Raw genomic sequence first — 22,348 nt, forward strand, 5'->3', positions numbered from 1 at the left:
TTACAGCTGCTTTTAGTAGTGAACATAAGTCAATTCTGGATTCAGTTGTGTAGGCTTTGATTAAACATATATAAATGGTTGAATCTGCAAACACACACCTTTATGTCCAAATCCACAAAAAGCTTATCTAATTAAACAGTGACTGGACAGAAGGTAACATTTATGACTTGTGCTTATATCTTCTAGATTTGCAACATAGGGAGTCACACTTATCACTAAACCAGACTTTTGTCAAATCTTACCTTTTTTGTGAAATATTGTGTAGTTTTACCTTGTCAGACATTTGTTTTTTGACAAAACATCTGCTCTGAGCTGTCAGTCAAATGACAGAAAAAGAACTGACTATTGTCAGGGCTCCCTCCTCTGTCCCAGCTTCATCCTCCACCTGACCTCCCTCATCCTCCACCTGACCTCCCTCATCCTCCCTCATCCTCCCTCTCCTTCCTCCTATTCCTCTCTCCACCTTCCTGCTCTGTCCAGCTGCTGTTCATCACCAATCACTCGTCAATGGAACTCCGGGCAGCTGTGGTGCAGCACACCAAGATGATTCTATAATTAGGGGTACATTTCAAGTCCATGGGGTGTATTTGTCAGTTTTATCAAATATTGTTGGTCATTTTTTCAAGCAATGACCAATTTCAGATTGGATGATATTTCTCTTTCATTTAAAAGAAAAAGGTAATGGGTTCCATAATTTATTTAGCAAAAAATACAAATTATATATTGGAATTTACAGCTTTTGTGCTGTCCAATTTCTTCAATGTGAAGTTTGCTCTTAAAACTTAACAATAAAATATATGTTTTTATATATTATTTCAGCATTAATTGTTCAAAAATAATCATTAAAACATGATAAAGCTGTTTTTAAATCTATTTAAAATATTAATATACATGACACTTAATTCACTTAATGTCTGTCCAAGAAATCATTGTCAACTGTGTTACCCACTGATAAAACCCCTATAAATCAGCACTGGTTTGCTCCAAAGTCACATGACTCACATTGGTGGAGGGCACATCCTTTTTGGTGGGAACCCTGAAGACAGTGTGGTAAGTTTCAACTCCTCCTTGCCAATATTTCATCAAAATGATTGTCTACACATGGAGCAGATTAATTGTTCGTCAACTGTGTTATCAACATTTTCTTGTGTACTTACTTTATATGTTTTAATGACAAAAACGTAAAGAAAGCACACAGAAATATGAGTTGATCATGGTCATGTGCTGACATCTTCAATGTCTGTAGCTCGCACAAAGTCCAAAAAATGGAGGAAATGTCAACTGTGTTACATGTCAACTGTGTTACCCATCAAGTGTAACACAGTTGACATGGTTTATTTTCATAGTTTATGCTTATTGAGCGTAGTTGGTTTAAACACATTAACTTTATTATACTGTTTTTACACATAAATTACATAATGAAATATATACAAATGTAAGAAGGTAGTAATTACATAAATAATAAATAAATATAAAAACAAATAATATTCAAATAATAAATCAATCAATCAAAACAAAGTTTTCATTGCAAAGAAAGGTTTCTCTCTTCTTTTCCTAATGTGTCCTGTCAACTGTGTTACTTCTGTCAACTGTGTTTTGTTGTCAACTGTGTTACATATGATTTTTGTGCCATAATTACATAAAATGTTGGCTAAACTGTAATATAAATGATGAGGGACATTTCTAGAGAGTGAGGACTTACATAATAATGTTGAGGAACTTTTAAATTCAGTGTAATATGGATTTGTGTTTAAAAAAAAATAGTCATCCTTGATGATAATATCCTGCAGAATATCAATTTTCAGCTCAGAATTCTTATTTTCAAAGCAGTTAGACAAACAATAACAAATATCTGTACGAATAGACCCAAGAAGTTGCAAATAATTGTTTTATCAAATGCGTAGTACTTAATTCATGTCTTCTACGACACAACTTTTGTCCGTAACACAGTTGACAAAATAATGAACTAGGTGTTTATGTTGATTTAAATATTTAAGAAATCATTAGTGGTTAAGCTGGCCAATTAATGGATTTAGCACAATCCAGGGGTATACTATAGAAACATATAGAATATTAAGCCAAAAAGAACACTGATTTTTTTCACTGTTTGGTTGATCTGAAATGTACCCCTAATTATAGAATCACTCTGATCATCCTCACCATAAAAGCTGGCCACACATTCCACACCCTGCCAGATAGTAAACTCTGCTCATGCAGTCAGTTGTCTCACCTTGCACCTTTGCTATAAGTTCACCATTGAAAAAGCCTTGCCTTGTCTAATCCTGTTTCTCTTGTCTAGCTCCGCTGACCCAGCTGGCCGGTTCCACCTGCTCTGCCCCCCTCCATCTCCTGCACTCCGGATCCAGCCCTGACCAGACCTCCCCCCTGCCTCCCTCACCTTGGACCTGCTGCCTGCTCCTGGATCCCCTACCTGTCGTGGAGGGTCTCTGCCTGCCATGCGCCCCCCTCAGCTCTGGAAAACACCCCGCCTGTCGCCCCCCTGGAACGAGGCCCTCCTGCCCGCTCTCCGCTGCCAACCTACCCCCACCACGGACGAACGCCAACCGGGCCGCTGGTTCCTGGTACAGTCACCCCCTCATCCTCCGCTTTTAGTTCAGTTACTCCAGACATCAGTTTTCCACCCCATCCAGCACTCCCTTAACCTCTGTTTAAAACAATAAAATCCACCTTTGTTCTTGCCTCAGTCCCTCGTCTGTGTGCTCTCTGCTCGGGTTCACCCCCACGCCGAGACAACTATTGATTGACTGCTTAGCAATTTTTCAAGTATAAATAGGATAAATTTGACAGTTACACATTGGCAAATACTCTGTTTACTGCTTTTCTTTTTCTAACATCATAGTTAATTAAACTGGGGAAAAAATAGGGAGCACTGCACTTCAGAAGCAAAGAAAATACCAAATTAGGAAGTAAATAAAGGTGAAAATAAATATGTGGATAAATGAATGCATTACTAAAGTATGCATATGTATTATGAAAGGATTTATATACTGAAAATCAGAGTGCCTCGGATACTATTCGGACTGCTGGCCAATACCAAGTGGGACAATCATTGTTTTTTAATCTTAATTTGTTGAACTGGGCTTTGGACTCTTGGTGAGACAAAGAAAACATTTGGAAAGTCACCTTTGAGGACAGTTTCTGATGAATAAATCAATTTTAAAAAGACACCAAAATAATCATTAGTTACAAATGTGAGCTGCACAAACTCTTAAAAAGGTTCTAAGTAGATTTTGTTTCATGTTAAGGGGTCACCAGCTTGCAAAAACTGGGAGAATGATTCACAGCTGAAAAGTAGCACAAACAGAACCAGCGCACCTGGAAATGCTTATTGCTTTTGCAAAAAACCTGCATAAACAAACCATGTCATTTGTTTAAAGGTATGAGTGACATGAAATAATCAACAACATATGGAGCAAACAGATAACTTCAGAACCAATCAGCACTGATTCCCTGTTTTCCAGAGACACTTCTTGTCATCCCTTCATAAAGTTCTCAGTGAGCGACGCTCCACCGCTAGCCCCGTTTCTCGACATGTCCTAGTTAGGCCTGGTATTTCTGCCTATGGCTCAGAGCTGTGCTCCAGTTCCCCCCTCCCTCAGAAAGCCAGAGGCAGCATCACAACGCTCCAACATGGATCACAGTGAACAGCGAGCCCTCCTCCCAGCACTGTGAAATATAAGATGACTCACAGCAGGGTTAGCTTCATGCACATCACGGTACTGTCCAAGATAGTTTGAGTGAAGGGAGATGATGAGCAGCAGAGGACAGACTAAATAACCTGTTTTATATCTAAACCTGCTTCACTAAAGGAGAAAATAACACCTGATCAGTAGCTACATGTACATTTTAAAATATCAGGATCAGATGTCTTGGAAATCATAGGCTTTATTTGTATGTACTATGCATTCACCTGTATATTTATGCAACTCTGCACATTGTTGCTGGTACCTGCAGGAATACACTGCGGCGTTTGAGCTGAAATAATACAATACTGTCATTGTTATGAAGTCTACTACTGCTGTCACCTTAGTGGACTAATCAGGCAGACTAAATGTCATTTTAATTAATCTGTATCGGTTGATATGATTTAGATGATTTAAATTGTGTGTTTTCTCTCAGGATTAAAGATTTATCTCCTGATTAATGTTGCTGTTAAGTGCATGAACATGTTTTTCATTCACACGCTTTCTGATTACAAGTGGTCACTTCTTAAGTTGATATTTTTTTTATTCTAAGTAAGTGCACTGCAGACAAAGTGTAGACCTACTTAAGCAAACAGAGACAACGCAGACTGTGATAAATCAGTGTTCATTCAAGTCAAGCAACTTTATGTCTCACTGGTTGCTATTGCTAAATGTTTTTTTTTTTTTTATCAGATGCAAAACAACAGCATGACATTGCCATAATACTGTACATCTGCCATCGGTGGCCCGGCTCTCTAAACCTCAGCATCAGCATTAGAATAGAACAGAATAGAATGGCTTTATTGTCATCATACATGGGGGCATGACGAATTAGCGTCTGAAAAACCTACATCAGTCAATCGCTAATATATCAAGGTTAAGTTATGTTTAAAAAAGGAAAATCATCAATCAATCCTAATAATAAAAGGCAAAAATGTACGATATAGCATAATGGCTAAGACTCACAGAATTAAGAGTCCTTGTGGTGGGTGCGAGCAGAAGCGTTGATAGTAAAGTTGAAATCTGAAGTTTAGCTCAGATAGTATTATTGTAGACGCAGACTTGTTCTTGTGATGAACGCATGTTTCTGTTTTCTTTTTGGTATTGTTTCATGATTTAAGAAAAAGTCTTTTAGACCGAACTATTAAAAAAAAGTTACTGAGTCAAGACACCACGTTCTCAGTGACTGTATTTACATGCATGTTAATATTCCAAATTTGTCCACATTTGGGATAGTGCAAACAAACACAAAAAAAGAAATCCAGTTTACGAGGGCTCCAAAACTCTGATTCACCATAGTAACGGGTAAAAAAAAAAAAGGTGCAGCGTCTCCATTTAAATGCAGTGCAGCCAGAAATGTAGACCATGACATTTATCTTCAAAAACAGGAGAGAAGAGAGGACCCAGTACGTTCACAATCCTCCTCACTCTGAAATATCAGAAATAAATCTGTATGTAAATTCATCATGCCTCATCTGCACATGTAAAGCATCAAAGTTTATCTTATCTTATCTCACTGACAACATGATGCTAACTATGAAAGGATTGTTCATCAGTGCAAGCAAACCCAACACGACAAATGATCATTCAGTGATTAGTGCCTAAAGTGTCTGAAGCCTCTTAAAGAGGTTTTATTCCTTAAAGAGTAATAATAACAACAAATGTTTCAGTGAGGAGGAACAGAATGGGAACCTGAGAGCAGCCTTAAAGTCCACAGAATCACAGCGTTATAAAGAAGGACAATGTGTAGATTTTATTCTGAGCTGGGGATGAATCACTGTCTCTATCCTGACAGTGATGATAGGATAGATAGATAGCTCTTTAACATCACTGCCTTATTGATCATAAGGCAGTGATGTTAAAGAGCATCCATGGCTCTCAATCAATCAATCAATCAATCAATCAATCAATCAATCAATCAATCAATCAATCAATCAATTGTCCATTTTGATGTCTCTAGAGATTTAAAATTCTGCAAAGGAAGCATCAATAAGAAATTTAGAGTTGAAGAAAACCTGCCAGGTTAGGCTCACAGAATCAGTTACCATGGTAACTAATCCAGTTAAAGTTACTGCTCTCTCTGGAAAAGAAAATCCAGAGTTTATCTCATCTCAGGTTTAACAAACTTAGAGGTTTCACTATAAACCTGCTTTCTGGAAGAGACTTCATGGAGCATACTTAGGATTCTCAGAACTGGGAAAAAAGGTTAAGTTATGTTTACCTGTGTTTCTGAAACCAAGATAAGATTACATGCACAACATGGGCTAACCATTTTTTTTCAACAGTTTGTGTAATATCAGTTTCAGTATCATGTGTAACATTTAATTTCCAAGTGCAATACTTTGATTACATGCGCAACATTTCATGTTAATGTACAACATTGTCAGTGTAAGGTGCTGTATTTCATATTTCATTTCTCAGGTGCAATATTTCATTTTCATGTGCATCATTTGATCATATGCGCAATATTTCACTTCAATGTACAAAACTGTCAATGTAACGTGCAAACAAATTTTTCATGAGCAATATTTAATTATTATGCATGACATTATTATGCTGAATGAATGAATGGTTTATTTTGGTCACGATATTACAGTACATTAATTTCATTTTGTGCGTTCAAATAACAAAGAATTATTATACATTCTTACAGTAAACACCCCCCCCTTCCCTTCTTCCTTTTCTTCCCTTCCCTTCTCCTTCCCTGCTAGCATTATTTTTTACTGTTCTATTTTAGCCTCATAATAAGCGTACTTATTTTATTTCTGTATTGCATCACAAATATACCTTGTCTACCTTTTTGACTTTTTAGACATTGTATTTTTTATGTTATGTCATCTAGCTGTGTTTTTTCTATGTAATACCTGGAACAAGAATTTCTTCTTCACTCCAAATACCTGATCCAGGCTCAGTTCTGATGAGCGTCTTGCTGGTTTTATCAAAAATGTAGTTAAGCTCAAACTGAAGTGTAGAGAGGTCTGTTCACGTGCTTCTTTCAGTTTATTTCACTGCTCATTTATTTTTTCAGTTTATTTTACTGCTTGCTTATCTCACTTAAGTTCTATCCAGGCTCTATGACCCATTTGTCAAAAAACAGACCTACATCCAGGCTTCCAAACATCCCTCTGAAAAGTGTATTGTTGACATCATCGACAATACTAAATGTTTTCCTACTCTGTGAAGTGGACACAGCAGCCTGTCAGTAAACACACACTTAGCACTGCAGAAGGAAGAAGCACTGTATCACACAGCCCGAATCTCTCCGAAGTGAGTCCTCACACACAGGACTCCCACAGAATAACACTGAAACTAGTGACTTTAAAACTTCAGGGAACCAACTTTTCATTTGCTCCAATTCACTCCACATTACATCAGTCATTTAAGTCAGTTCAAGTTATTTCTGCTTCAGGTACAAGCCGTACATTGCGCTGCAGTCGGACTAATAGTACATCCTGCGTTCACACTGATCTCTCATTTGTTAACAGCCACCCAAGAGCAGCTAGTAACAGTCTGCTGTTTATTGTGAGTGCATGTTCATGTCGGAGGGATCAGAGCAGAACACCAGGTGCACTGAACCTTTTTGTGTAACGTTTTATTTTAAGGAAAGGGATCTTTAGGAATTCCCGTGTGGCGATGGACTGTGAGGCTCATTTATGTATCAGAGAAACCAAGCTGGGTAAATTATTATTTACTATGAAGAAGCTGTAACTCTCCCACGACCTGAACTGCATAGATTAAGCCCTCAGCTCAAACAACCACCTATTTGATACTTAGTGAAGTCAAGCAACCTTAGGGGCAATATCAATATCAAAAACAGCAGGATAAAAAGGCAAAAAAGCTTTTATCACAAGAAAGGAAACTGATTCTGAAAAATAAAGCATAATATTTAGAAAAATGCAATGTGATCTATTATGTGTAAAGTGCTACTGGATAATAACATAATCATTCAGCAATGCTGTTTCCGACCTTCATTTTCTTCACATTTTTTGCTACACCTGCATCGGTAAAGTCGCTGCAGGTGATTTGCCCTTGAAAACATCTGGAAGATATCTGCTGTGATGTAAATTAAGTCGTGATTAAAGCACGTTCACACATACACTGATACATTGGTTTTATAACTATGTAAAACTCACCCACTGGAAATGATAAAAGACATCAGATTAATTACAAAGCTATTCATTGTTCATAATCTTGATTAAAACAGTCATCTCCTGTGTTTTCCAAGGCACAATTAGTCAGTGGAGGATGCAGTCATAACTGTGTTACTTTGTGCATCATGCTGTCATTTTCTTCCATCTGGTTTGAAGTTTTCCACTGCTGATCTTCTGTAGAAAACTACAGTGTTGAACCCAGGGTTAAGGACATTGATTTTGTGTCAAAGACTTGCAGAGTACAACACAATCAAATCAGTAATGTCAAGATCCCATGTTATATTTCTGTTTGCACCGTCCAGACAAGGAGATCAATCATGAATGTTTCAGCTGTGAAATTCGTTAACAGCCTCTAATAATAAATGCTTAAAGTGCAAAGCCTACAAATTGTTCAATGGTAGCAGGAAAACTACCTCAAACAAAGCACAAAATGAGACTGCAGATTGTTTAGGTTGCAGTTTGGACAACTCCCTCAGTAGAATTCTTGATACATTCACACAGCAGGCCCTGTAATGGCCCACTGAGGATCTCCCAGCAGCAGTTTGCTGAACCAGCACTTCACTCGGTGCAGGGGACTGCAGGTGATGTTCAACATGGCAGACACACAAAGTCTCTGATGATAACTCCTGTGGACTTTCACTGGAGTGGAATTTAAACTCTGAGTGGAGTGAACATTGTAATGCAGAGCAAGTTCGTTTACCGAAAAAGGAAAAATTACCTCGCACACTGTTTTGTATCAACATGTACTGATCCAGAGCTCTGAACTTAATGTCTGTATCGGTACCATGTGCCCTCAATTATAATTTATCTTTAATACTGTGCTTATGTTGGAAAGTATCTTTCCTTATCAATCAACCACAAAGACAAATATGACACAAAAAGAGCAGCTTACTGAGCAACTACTGTAGGTCTGCTGCAGCATCTCATCTAACACTGACAAAAGCAACAGCAATTCAATTCTCTGTCTGCATCCCAAACATTGACTGTATACATGAAGTCACCCAGAGGTGTCTTGAACAGTGGTTCCTATGGTCAGTGTGGTGACTACAGCCTTCACCATCTTGGCTTGGTTATCATGTATGGGGAAATTAGCTGTAGAGAGCAAAACCGACTTTTGCACCAGGCTGTAAACACGTCTATTTCTGCTCGAAAGTTGGGCATTTTAACAATGGCACTGGGGATTCACTCACTTTTGGATACAGCCTCAAGCGGTGATTGGAGGAACTTTAGTTTTTGGAGGTGGTTACGGCTCAATTCCAATCTGCAACCCGCAGTAGTCAGAATTGCCACATTTAGGACGCAGTATAAGCCACCATTCTACAATGCTGCTGTTTTGTTAGCTAGATAAAACAACAACCTACCACACGGAAAATATCTAGTTTCATCAATGATTTGGATTGTACAGTGTCTACAAGCTGTCTAACACACTTCTGGAGTCAGCTTCGAGTGGTTATTCGAGGAACTGCAGTTTTTGGCACTTTAATTTTTCAGCCATGAAGATTGCCGCTTGATCTGCGACATCAGTCGTTTACAGTAACACAGAACTGAGCTGTCCAGTAATAAAGTGGGCTGACTCACTGTATGGTATTTGCTTGATACGTAAGTGATACACACTGATGTAGGGCTGGGCAGCAACTGAATGACAGGGTTCACAGCAAAGAGAAAGTGACTGAGTGAGCCAAAAGGCACATTAGGTGAGGTAACTTAATGCAAGGTTGTAGCATGACAAAGTAGTGCTTTCCATTCATTGTCAGCACTGTAATGTAGTGATGTGTCACCACTGAGAACTTAACAGAAAACTCACATCCAGGACGCGCACTAACAAAGGTTACATCAACAGGTGGGCTCGGCCTGACAGCCCCAACAATGCTTCATATTCGGACCCAAATTAGCCTCCATCTATCAGGGGACAATGACGACTTTAACATTCAGACAGGAAACGTGCGTCCCTTCCACATCTCTCCGTCTCTGGCTCCTGATAGGACCACACAGGCAAGTGCTCCACTCAAGGTGACCCATTTAATGCTAGATGTGAAAGTCCTCTTTTTCCTCTCCTGTCCCAGTTTCTGTTCACTGGGTGCAAAAATAACTGCTCCCTTCAAAGGGGGGGCGACGTGTTTTTTTTTTTCTCCACTAAATAAATCTAGATGTTATTGACAGCCACTCAGCTCATCTGTGAGGAATAAGATTTAAGCAGACTGCATCAATTCTACTATGTGTGGAAACCGCAGCATTGGTTACATGATCTAAAAAATGAAGCAGAGGCAATGATAAAGTAAAAGATCATCAAAAAAGGGAACATTTATGATCATGATAGGACAAACAGATCACTGCAGAGTGGTGGTGATTCACTTGATGCTACATGGCAGCTCCTAATATGGTGATGGGTTTAATAGATCTAGACAACACATTAAATTAGTCATTTTTTGACCATTGTGTGGTACCGCTATTTAACAACTCAAAGTCACAGGCAAAAGCAGTGCAAACATTAAGGAATCATTTCCAGCAGGTTGCTTTCTCAGTGGGAAAGTGATGCTGCATTAAAGGGTCAATTATCTATGAATCACATGTCAAGGTAAAGGCTTAAATTTAAAATGTTCGAGAAAAATGTAATGGCCACACCATAATGAGACATCACACCTTGTGTTTCTCCTTCACAGTCTCCTTTACATGTAGTCAGAAAACTGCAAAATGCAAGTTTCTGTCAAGCTTAGCCATTTCAACAATAATGATACGTTTAGATTCAGTTGTCTTATCTTTAACTTTGTGGCAGACTGCTATTAGTGATTACATCTGCCCCAGTCAGTTAAGATCAGTTTTCTTAGATGTGATAATGATGGAGGCAGTTAGTCTTGCTACTATAGCTGACATTTAGGGCGATAGATTTTCAGATGTGGGTGTGTGCAAAATAAAAAACAATATGACATCCCAGATGTGTGATGGCTGCTCTTGCAACCACACAACTACAAGTGAAGTCGGTAACACATTTTAGTTCACTTACTTTTGAGCAGTTTTTGTCAGCCGTATTAAACATACAAATAAATGATCATAAATCATAAAACATACTCATGCTTCATTTGGCATTTGTTGAAAGCATATTAGTTTATTACAGTAGCACATATATTTGGTTATCTTTTGTAAATTCAACATTATGTGAAGCTATCTTGAGTTCTACTAAATCTTTTTAGTTTAACTGTTGCTGGGGAGAGTCTAAGCTTCTTGCCGGGGTCATCCAGCTGTGTTTAGGCAAAATATGGATTTGACAAATATGGACAACAGGCAAATCAAATGTCAGCCACATTTATTGGGAACTGGGGTTAATTAATTTGTCAATATTCTGTATTTGATTTGGCATTAAGATATTTTTGGATTCATTCTTTGTCAGGTCAAGTCTGAGTTTTGTTGGGTCAGTACAGTTGGTTTATTAGTTATTTTGTTATCATAGCCATAGTTTAGTACAGTTCATTTGACCTCTTTTATGGACCAATAATTTTAGTGCTTGTTTTCGTAACTCAATTTTAATCTTTTTGTTGTACAATAAATCTCAGAATCCATCTGCAGTTCCACATACATTCCAGCAAGAAGTCCTTAACAGAAAAGTTTTTTATGTGTCATCGTCCAAAATTTGCGTGAATGTCACAATGTTAGTTATACTGTTATAGGATCCCATTTCCATACAGTGTGACTATTATGTGAGGGGGAGGAGACTCTCACCACTTAAAGACTCCTCAATAGAAATTCTGTAACACCAAAGATGGCGTCTATATGTAACGTGTCAAACCCCTGCCTCCACAAAGTGTGTCTGCTTTGGAACAATCAAACCTTAAAGCTTCTAGCTAATTGTGTTGTTGCACAAAAGCAAGGACAGTGTCATGGAACATGTTCAGGAGAATTATAATCTGTGGGGGAAAGTGCTATTTAAACCCTATTTTGGAGCAAAATTTGAGGGCAGTTTTTATCAGTTGACTGGTGATTCAATGCAGGTAATAAATGTCCTGGTGGCCACTGAAGTTATTCAGTTATGGCTCTCTCCCCATTCATTTAGATAGAAACCTGGTCTTTCTAGCTTCAAATAAGTGCTCAGCAGTGTTACCAGATGACTGCTGAGTGGCGAAACTTTCCCATATAGATTATGAACAAGCTTCTTACTTAAAATGATGACATTAATAGAATATGGAATGAAAACATGTGACTACCAACAGCTGGTCATCTTTTTTGATCTGGCCTTAAAGGTGTTGATAGACCCACTTCTATTTTTGGACATGGCCATTCTCTGAGCTAAGAAAACCAGATGCTAAGAGTAGCATCATCTTCACAACAGACATGAGAGTCGTCTTAATGTTCTTACTTAATTCTCAAGAAGAATGGATGAATGAATGCTTCCCAAAATGTCAAACTATTTCTTCAGACTTTGGCATCTTAGAAACATGAAGCTACTGCTGTGACCTTAAGGAATTTTAAGCTCTTTTTATTTTGGTGACTAATTTACTTTTTAATACCAGATGGAGAGCAGATACAGAGAACTGCAGAGTGGTACAAATTTGATTAAAATTTTATATGTGTGCTCTGTTCATCGACTTGATTGGTAGCAGCGGCGCCCACAGTACTAGCTGGCACAGAAGTGAGGTGCCTAAGGCTGAGAGTGATACACCGCGAGGGGAAACTATACAGACATTAGTGCCTGTTGAGCTTATTACCTAAAAAGCAGGATGGCATTTCCTACATAAACAAGCAATGATATAAGGTTTCATACTGGATGCATCATTCTGAAAAACGCCACTGACTGGATTGTACATGCTGCTTCATCATTGGCTGAACATGTTCTCTAAGAATGGCTTCATTTTGGCATCTGTCTTTGGCCCTCGGGGCTTCTGTGAACCTCAACCGTGCCAGGAAAATACAACCCCACGCCATAGTGGAGCTGCCAGCAGCGTTCACCATAAGAAGCAAGCATTGTGCCCGTAGACTGCTTTTGGCATGTGCCACATATGTTCTTGCTCACTTGCTAATAATAGGATGACTCACGGATCATGTGATGCTTTCTGCTGCTCAGTAGAACACTTGCTGTACTAATTGCATTCAACTCACAAAACTGCTTGTTTACCTTTAATACCATGACTGATTATGCAATGCAGTCTGAGAACAGTGTGTTTTATTGTCTGCAAAGTTTCCTGCCGACTAATTCATAAAAGTACCAACTTATTGAGGGAAATTGATTTATTTGTTTACTCGGCTGTCTGTTTCTTCTTGCATGTCACGTAATGCCTGTCAGAAGGTATTTCTATCTACAATCAACTCTCAAGCTAGCATCTTTCCCTTTGATTTTCATGCCATCATGTCATTATCCTCTCTTTTCATGGCGCATCAAGTTCAGCAGCCTTTCTCTTCATCTTCCAGTCAACTTAACTCAACCCTGGTGTTACAATAAACTTATTATACCATTTGTCTTAGTTTTAACAACTGCGCATCAATGTGAAAACTGTCTGTGTGCAGAAATAACCCACCCTCTTTACTGTCTTTTTACCTTTAAACACATATTTTGATGTTTATAGGCAAAGTGCTGAACTCTACACCTTACACAATTATCAGAATACCGTCATCTCACATTAGTCTGACTTGCTGTAAAGACACACTTTGTGGCAAGACAGAGAATGCAAACTAATGCATTTGAGTTTAATCATACTGATTATTGTTGCTTTTTTAGCTTATTATGTAGGATTTACTGTCATGCACTTTGTAATTTCCCTCTCGGGTCATCAATTAAACCCCTAAAAAGTCACTTTCTGCCCTAAAATGGCTTAGATGTAACACTATGTCATTGCTTCCTATAGACTGTGCAGACATATAAAGTTCCTGGGTCTTTCTCAGCTCATCCCTTCACTGCTTACTGCAGCTCAAGCTGCTCCATTTCTCATAAATGCAAGACCTTTGTGTTTTTAAACAGTTTTAACAGTAATTTTTTGAGCAATTTAATGGTATTTTACTTATTTTCCCAGTTTTCTTAAATTACAGATAATATTTATCAGTGTTAACCCTATGTACTTGCTCAGGCATCACGTACAATAAATTACAATTATTTTTTGTTGGTATAAGAATTTCCTTTGGGATTAATACATTTTCAGTTTATCTTATTTTAAAAAAGTAGCAATTTACATGTTGACTATAATAAAACAGGCCAAAACTGTACATAACATCATCAAAATCATCATTTGTTTGTTTACAATAAAAAATACACAAATATACAAAAGTATTATTACTTAAAATATCACTATTTTACAGACATTTGGCATTATTTTCACAGTTTTATAATGCATTTCAGTGGTTTTAAAATATTTTTCTGGTAGATTTTCAGTTTTTTGTGGAGTTTTTATTATTTTTTGTGTACTATATACTAAATACTATACACTATATGTGCTATTCATATGCAATCTAAATACAATCTAAATATATATTTCATAAAACATTTGTCTATTAAAAAATTACTGTACACTGTTATAAAATGCAATATGGATATATTGTCTGGACAATAAACCAAGCCCTGCATTTACACTTGCTGTTTATGTGCTTTCTGTCAATACTGTAATGGGCTCTTATTTCATATGTACTTTATACTAAGCAGGCAATTAGGTGCGAAGGTAACGAGCCTATATACTGTCAACCAAAACAAACAGCAGGCGTTAGTTTACCAAAAGCGATTTAATATGCAGGCTGTACTTATGTTTTCTTTTGATATGGAAACGAAAAGGCAAAGAAGACGAGTCCTCACACACCTGCTCTGCAATCTCTTTCAAGATATCTTCATGTTGCAATCGTTGTGTGCCACTAGAATTTTATTAATGAACTGAGGAGAAAATTTCCTGGACGTATATTGATATCTCATATATCCATCTGCAATAAAGACTTTTTTTCTTTGTGTTGCAGCGATGCAAACATACTTTAAGGGCTGCATGTATAAACGACCGACTCTGGCTGAAATCCAATTATAATATTCATGGCCACGGCTTTTTATAATGAAGCTTTATTCTATACATGAATAAAAACATATGGCACATAAAACAGTGCCTCAGACCTTACAAACTGATATATTTATCAAGGAGACAAAGCCATGAGTCTGTCAATGTTTAACCTCTGCAGATAGAGCGACTTGGGAAACTAGTTCATGGGATGCACATTCAGAGTGCTGATGTGTGTAGTGCACATTCCTAAGAGGTGTTCCACGCTTAAACAAATACAACAGCTATGTTTACCCTCTCACTTCTACAGTTCACATACTGCCACATGCTACAGAATCCACCAATGATCGTCTACAAACTTTATCCAGGATTTAGATTATATGCACGAAAGAAGTCTTTGAATTTGACTTACCTCGGTGGTAAGTTTCCACGAAGTCTGTAAGTCAACAGGTCCCACAGTTGAATGGGAGTATATCAGTGAAACTAACGACAAACAGAAAATGGGTCACATGTTCAAGGACACTGAGAGAAATCTCAGTTGCTATGAAGCTTCTTTTTGGATGAATACTGCAGTATGGTGACGTGAAAATTTTATCACAATGTAAAGCAAAGCTGAAAATATGCATCGTACTAATCTGACAACATCAAAGTTTTTGGTTACATAGAACCCATTTTTGTCAGTTTTGTAACATAAACATGGCCCAGTCACACAGGATAAGCCTATAAAAGGATTACATTCAGTACTAAATCTTTTCCATTAGCTTTGCTGTGTTACAAGTGCCCAAAACCTTCTAGTCTTAATGTAAAACAGTCTATTGCTGGGCTCACTCAGAGCCATATGAGAGGAATCTGTAATCTACACTGAGCAAACATGCCTTCTATGATGTGTCGGTGAACTCAGGGTCAAACTGGAGCCAGTAGAAAGGGTGGTTTCCACTCCATGTCCTGATATTCTCAGTATCGTCAACACTGTGAAATAACAATCGAAACCCCAGCAGCAAACATTATCAAGTTAATTTTGCAAAATAACTGATACTTAATTTTGAGAAAATACCAGCACTATAAGCAACAAACTGAGCATTAAAAGAAAATATATGACAACATATTTAATATAATTATAACTAAGAATGTACTGCACAACATTGGAAATGTCTTATTATGAGTTAGTATCAAGCTACTGTTCATAAGGTGATATGGTTTTTCAGTGTAATTAATATGAAACAGTAGTTCTTGCAGTCATAAATAATGAAATTCAATACTTTTTTTACAATTCATTTCACTTTCACAAATCACACTGTGTGTCTTCAGAATGATTTGATTCTTTTTTTTTGATCTAACAAGAACAGCCATTGACATATTAATAACTAAAGGCATCAGTATACTCTGTTGAAGCTACTTGTCGGTATGGTTGAACAGCTTTAGACACCTGTCTCTCACCACACACACACACCTTTCCAGCATCGGAATTGGAAGGGTCTGCATCTGACTGCTCTGACTCACCGGATGTAGACTGTGGGTGTAAACCTGCCATTGGCTGCACATTTTACACAGCATTCTCCTCCCTTTCCACTATCTGCATGTTATTGTTTTCAAAATCCTTTTTGCAATAGCAAAAAACAACTTCCTAGCACCAACCTACACATAAAAAATGGCAAGTTTTTACAAATATGTTTACAACATTTGCTGTCCAACTGTGACATTGTTGTACATTTGCCAACTGGTTATGGGAAAAGGTTCATTTTCCAAGCATGTTTCACCAAAACAAGTTTCGGTCCAACACTATTTTCCTGGGTTTAAATCTTTCAAAGATGATGACGTGATTGGTTTAGCGTGTGTTTCTTGCACAACGAGTTCAGACAGACTAGTCTCCAGCACTCACACAGCTCTGCTGAGGAAGGTTTGGCTATGCAAGTGTCAAACAATTTCTGTTACCCTCCAAAACTGGCTAATTTTTTGTTGTAATTTGTCGCAACTACGTGTGACTGTCTTCGCCATTTGGTTCTTGCCAGTCTTCCACTACACTTTCAAGAGTGGCTGTTCTAGACAGCAATGGACACACAATCTATCATTTTCACACTATTTATTCCCCACATTCACAGTTATTACAATGTCTCTAGAATGTGTAGGACATCCACAAAAGTCCTACTGTTAAAATTTTTGTATTTCTTTTTAAAATCTGTAGCTTCAACTTATTTTAAAAACAGTTACACACTAGCATCTTCTAGGCCACACAAGCATTACTCAGCCTCTTAACTAGCTTACAATAAATTAGCCCAATTCATAGGGTTTGTCAAGCATCAAGAGGAAAGAGAGTCCTGGAGCATCCTTGTGGCTCACTTGGCAAAAGGTGGATATGAAGCAGCAGCATCCTTCAAACTACTTGAATGAGGTAGTCTCCTCATTTCCTCTTATCACACCACAATAAAACACTGTATTCCCAACAGAGAGTGGGCCAAAAAAAGAATTAGTGAACCCAAACATGTTCTTGTGGTTATGCATTTACAAGTAATGCAGTGACAAGTAATTAATAAAAGATGAGCGGGAACTACAAGGCAAAAGCTTCTGTGTCCCCCAGTGTGCTCAACCCTTCTTGACATAACTGCATGTTGCAGGTTTAGCGTGGGTTCGCTTTTTATGTAAAAGCTGTGGTACAAGACTAAGTGAGGCTAAAGTACTGAAAAACATTATTCAGAAAAAGAGTTTCTCTGCCAAGTGTGAGGTGATATTGCGAGGCTGCTACATCAAGCATATATCAACCCCGTATTTACATTTGGTCTGAATTAAATTGGCTTGCATAGGTGAACCGCTGAAATGGTCACAGTAGGGTGTCACAGTTTTCTGAAATCCTGCACAAAGGTATATGCAATATATACAATATATATACATATAACCCAGACCGAGTCCTATAACATTGTCACTGCAGCAAAAATCTACAAAATATACACACAACAACGGCAGACTTTGTTTTACATTTGGGGGTCTATTTTGTTATCTCGATTCCGTGGTTCAATTTGAGTATCAATCTATAAAGAGAAAAATGCTTGCTAGAATAATACCAGGGTTTTTAAGAAATCCACATATACATCATCTTACATACTTCCCACATCTACGTTGACTGTTAAAACTAAAAAATAATGTCATCACCAAACTGACACATCCTTCTATCTGTGTCACCTCTGTATACCACAATCAGCTGACTGTCTGTGTAAAGATCCTGTAAAGCAGATGTGGGGTATGTACACTGTAATTCACCAGCTTTTTAAATAGATTTCAATTATTGTGTGAAAACTAGTGACTGCATTATTGTCTATTTATGTCCTTTCTATATCTGGCTGCAGATCTTTCTTGGATCTAATGGTTCCTCTTAAGCACATGTATACACCAAATCCAAGGGGCGTGTCACTGAAATAAGTATGTTCTGTAAGAACGAGCAGCTGCAGCAGCATAGAAATGCAGCCATTTTCTCTGCCTGGCCAGCAAACTTCCCTGCCCACAGTCACAGCACAGTCCAACCCCTGGTAGGCTTATGCGTTATTCAGCTATGTGAGAGTCAGCACATGTGTGTGTTTGCATGCATGAGGCCTGTGTTTGACTGTGTGCCAGTGTCTGTGTGTATGCACATAATTATGCAGCATAGATCTGTGAGTTAGCCCTTGAAAAAACATGTCGGTTCATTCACACTAGCAATACAATATTTTCCAGATGGCATCGGTCCACACTGATCTGCAGCCAGAGAATTCATCCTCCTGTGCTTCCACACGTCAAACGATAAAGTCGCCAACAGATATTCTATCAAAACTGCATATACTATTGCAATTTTAATGCACACAAGGCCAAAGAATGTGAGGCTAAATGTCAGACTTCTATAAGTTTTTTTATGTGCCAGAGAAATAAGAAAAAAGTGATGATCTAATTAAAAATTAGATTTACACACTGATGTCAAACCGACTAATGGAAACACAGCTAGTGAATGATCTCTTTAATAGTTTTTTAAACTACAGCACTGTTACCACATTGCAGAAAGCAAACCATTACGATTTACGTATTTGCTAATTTTTGAGATCCCGCAGACTGATTAAATCTTCCAGGTGCTACTCACCTGTTATTTTAACAAACCTGTCTGCTTTTAATAATTTAAATTAAGCATGGGAAAAAAACTCAACTAGCCTGTTTCCAACAATATAGAGCATTCTATTTCAGTTTGCAAGAGATGCTGACATTTTACAGATTTGCTGGCATGGATTACAATGCAAAATTTCTTTAAAATTGATGGACTGATTGTTTAGGGGGCGTACAAGCTGAAAACATTCCACAAATGTTGCCAATTCAGACATCCCCCATTGCATCCGACTGTAGGCTCAGTATTCACTTTCTCTTAGCTTTAGTTGATCTCCACCAACTCCCAAAAAGATTATTTCATCTTTGCTGCCAAATGTTCCACTATATTCACCAACTAATCAATCATTGTTTCTTTGCTTGAGTTTTGCACCACTAAATCAACAATATTCCAAAAAGGTGCTAAAAAAAATATAGTATTCAGGTGTAATGTATTTTAAAAAGAACGTATTAATGACATTTCCCAGGTTAATCATCTCCTCATGTCTGGAAAGCCCAGTTTGCCCTGATTAGTCAACTGGTCCAGTGAAACTGGGGTAACTCTGGTCATGTACTGTAACCACAGATCTATGGGCACTGGGATGTACCCCTAGCAGAAGTGGCTCTAATGAGAAAATAATGGCAGACTGTGCTCATTTTCAGTTTGAGACTATGCCAAATTAGCCACGAGGCAGGTGTTATGCAAACGTGTTACATGGTGATGTAGACATGTAACAGAAGAAAAGCCTGGACTTCAAACGAGGCATTTCAGGCAGGTAGGAGCAGTGTTTTCTGCGATAAAAATACACTCCCGTTTGACTTAGTAAGCTTGCAGTCTCCTTACATGCTGAAATAAGCTACTACATGCTAAATGAAAGAGAAAAATCCAAAAAGCATGAATTGGGCTCTTTAACTGGAGCCCTACGTAGATATATGAGGTGAATATCAATATACTGCATAGAGTTTGAAAGTCTAATGATGAAACATCCATAAGGCAAATTAAAGTACCCTTGAAGCAAATTTGTGATTCTTCATATGGACTTTTTGCATTTGTTTTTCAAAGAACTGTGACCAAATTGGGCACCTTAAAATAAATTGTGCAACAGCAGCACTTTCTATAAATTCTTTAGCATTTCTATCACAATTGCATGTTATTTATCAGCTACAATCCAGCACATGTTCAATCAGTCACAGCATTAAAGTCACTGACAGGTAAAGGTGAATGATATTGATCGTCTCATTACAATGCAACGTCCTGCTGGGAAACCTTTGGCCCTGGCATTCGTGTGGCTGTCACTTTGACACGTACCACCCACCTAAACATTGTTGCAGACCAAGCACACCCACTCATAGCAACAGCCCTCCCAGATGGCAGCGCCCTCCCCCAATAGACTGCAAAAACCACTCAAAAACAACACAAGGAGCACATTAAAGAGCATGAGGCATTGATCCCAAATCCAAACTCCCCAGATCCCAGTGTGATTGAGGATCTACGGGATATGCCACAACAAGCCAAATCCACAAGACCCACAGGACCCAAAGGATCCCAGTGTCAAACACAACACGACATCCCTTAGAGGTCCTGTGTCCATTTCTTTACAGATCAGAGGTGTTTTGGTGGTACAAGGGGGACCTACACAATCTTGAGCAGGTGGTTTTAATGTTGTGGCTGACTAGTGTATATGTTATACAGATATATCTGTGGCTATGTAATATTGGCCAACAATTTTGAATTAAACAGTTCTGACAAACTTCACTAGTAAAAAAAAAAAAAAAATTAAGATGTCGAATACTGCAATTGTGTTGATAATTGATTTTCGCACAAATAAACAGAATATAGCAAGTAGCCTCCATCTGTTGTGTAAGCCTAACTGAGGCCTATTGATGTGAGTTCAGTTGTTTAAAATGGAGACATTGGCATTTGCAGCTGCCCAGGCCTGTGATCAATCGGTTCGAATAATAAAGTCCGGTAATTATAGGCTGTGATTCCGGCTTACAGCAGGGCTATCCTCTGTTTTCCGGACATCCAAATGCTTGCTAACATCAAGTCTCCCTGTTGTTGTTGTTTTTTTTTACATTTCTTACACGTAACCTAACTTGCTGGCATTAGAAACAAAGATAATGGATGCACTAAGTAAGATCATTGCTGCAATAAACACTGTAATGGAAGCAGATGCACAGCAATTGCAGAACAAGAAAAACATCAAGGATTTTGATTAGAAAGGCTGAGAAAGTGTTTTGTCTCTTTCCTGCAGATCTCTGTAAGTAGGAGGCAGTTAGTCTCTCTTATTCATACTGGATTGCTGTCAATTCCTGGCACAGCCTCTTCCTTAAATGGACTGAGATGACAAGGCTATTACTGCAGTGTGGGTCGTCTGCTTTTCATAGTCCTGCTATTTTCTTTTTTTGTTTTGGTTTCCGTATTCTTATGCTAAAAATTAACTGCATCAAGACAAATCGAACAGAGACACTTATACATGAATGAAAACAAATGGAGCAGAGGATGAATTTAAGTTGAGCAATTTGTTGCCATTCAAAGCAGATCTTTTTCAGTGATGAACCCGAGCAAAGAGAAATGACTACAGACAGTTATCTCTGTGGGAGCATCTTAGTAAAGCCCTTTTCAGACGTGGGATACATTACATTGTTGGTTTCATCAGTTTGTTAAAGTGACAGCATTCTGTAATTCAAACAAAGATCATTTCGATGTTCCTCATGTCTTCATTCAGACATACCCTCAATAGTGATGAAGAGAACCACGATATGCCAACAATCTTTATTATACACTAAAATTGGATAGCATATCAAGAATTTAACTGTAGCCTATAAACTGTGATTGTGTGTGACAGCTCACCTGTCTGTGGTGAAGAAAAGTACACAGTGTAACTTGATGTGAGATTCTGACCAATCCTGTCTCCATGTCGGGAAAACTTGTAATTGTAACCAGCCAAAATAATGACGTTAAAGTTGTTGTGCCATGTGCATAAATGTACACAACTCTACAGCTGTGGAGATGCTCCTATGGTCCTGCTGCTGTTTGAGGCCGTAGGTATTTCATAAACTCAGAAGAAAAACTCAAACAGCTGGAACCAACAACTGAATTTCGGCTCCTGTTAACATTTTGTCAGAACCGAGATTATACTTATTACTGGTAAGACTGGTTTCTGACCTGTTGCAGACTCTGTCATCATTGCAGTAAAGTTTTATTTGTATGGATATGTCAGTTTGTGACAGATATGAAACTGTAGAGCAAAGTGAACAAGACACATTTATTGATTTTGGCAACAAACTCTGTCTGTTTGGCTCTCTGATGTTTTTGGACCAATACTGGTGCTGAAAAGTGGAAAAATCCTTCCCTAAATCAGTTCACACAACTTGAAGTACGCCGCTTGTGTCTGCCAATCTGTTAATGCAATGACATGTAGTTCAGGCTTGTGCAATGTTG

General features: G+C 38.1%; 1 protein-coding gene across 6 annotated transcripts in view; it reads right to left on the minus strand.

Annotated features, from left to right (window-relative positions):
- Positions 1-22,348, minus strand: part of LOC111581777 (cyclin-dependent kinase-like 5) — a 45,188-nt gene that overhangs the window by 18,275 nt on the left and 4,565 nt on the right. Inside the window, exon 1 of one of the 6 annotated variants that reach the window (XM_035957192.2) lies at positions 15,221-15,293. The exons of 4 other annotated variants lie outside the window; for them this stretch is intronic. The gene's annotated coding sequence lies outside the window, so the exon portion shown is untranslated. Of the gene's footprint in view, positions 1-242; positions 415-15,220; positions 15,294-22,348 lie in introns of those variants that run through there. One more of the 6 variants, XM_055019081.1, reaches the window with a different exon arrangement.

The sequence above is a fragment of the Amphiprion ocellaris genome, chromosome 2, assembly GCF_022539595.1.
Source record: "Amphiprion ocellaris isolate individual 3 ecotype Okinawa chromosome 2, ASM2253959v1, whole genome shotgun sequence".
In the NCBI taxonomy this organism is placed as follows: Eukaryota; Metazoa; Chordata; class Actinopteri; family Pomacentridae; genus Amphiprion; species Amphiprion ocellaris.